Here is a 1,182-nt window from a genome sequence, read left to right on the forward strand (position 1 = left end):
TGTGTGACTTCTTTTCCTGGGGATGCTAAGCAATGCTTATTCTCTTTTAAGGTTCTAGTGTCAAGCCAATGTTTGATTAAAGTTTTACTGGGGAACCAATGAATTTATTGAGCTTACTTACCAAGATAACTGAGGGGTTGCTGAGGTATATGTATGTATGACCTGAGGGTATGCACACTGGAAAGCCTTTACCCAGCACGGGTCATGCCTTTTCTTCCTAGCCCTCCCCAAATCCAGGGGGCCATGTGTGATGAGGGTCAAATTACATACAGGTGGCTGGGAAGTGTGGCTGGATACTCTGGTGAGGGTCCAATGACCCTGCTTGGCCCTCTTTTAATGAATGAGCACAACCATCAACAAGCCCAATTGTGACCATGTTTAGCAATCAGGCTCAGCTGAAGTCATGATGTTGGTAGTTATTTCATACAGAAGGGACTGCTGTATAGCATCATCTTATTAAAAGAACCTGGAATTTAAAAGGATTTGGTGCTAGGATCCACATATGAGGGAGAACATGTCACTTGTTTTTCTGAGTCTGTTACTTCACTCAGTGTAACAGTTTCTAGATCCATCCATTTACCTGCAAATTTCATTAATTCATCTTTCTTTACTGCTGAATAGAACTCCATTCTGTAAGTATACCACATTTTTGTTAACCACTCATCAGCTGAGGGACACTTAGGCTGCTTCCATGTCTTAGCTATTGTGAAAAGAGCAGCAACAAACATGGTTGTACAAGTGTCTCTACAATAGGATGAGTCCTTTGGGTATATGCCAGGGAGTGGTATAACAGGGTCATATGGTAGGTTCATTTTTAGGTTTTTAAGAGTTCTCCACACTGTTTTCCATAGAGGTTGCACAAGTTTGCGATCCCACCAGCAGTGAATGAGCTCTTCCCTTTCTCCACATCCTCCCCAGCATTCGGTATCATTTGTTCTCTTGATCCTGGCCAAACTGGTTGAAGTAAGGTGAGACCTTAGGGTGGCTTTAATTTGCATTTCCCTAATTACTGACAATGTTGAACACTTTTTGAAATGTTTCTTTAGCCATCTTTATTTCTTCCTTTTAGCATGTTTAAATATCAATGGACAATTTTTCAAGAAAGTCAACTGATAAAATGCCATGTACATATAATTGCCGTTGGATGAAGTTTTGAGGCAGAAGGAAAATACAAAACAATTT

Source organism: Nannospalax galili, unplaced genomic scaffold (genome assembly GCF_000622305.1).
Source record: "Nannospalax galili isolate Female #2095 unplaced genomic scaffold, S.galili_v1.0 scaffold1812, whole genome shotgun sequence".
NCBI lineage: Eukaryota > Metazoa > Chordata > Mammalia > Rodentia > Spalacidae > Nannospalax > Nannospalax galili.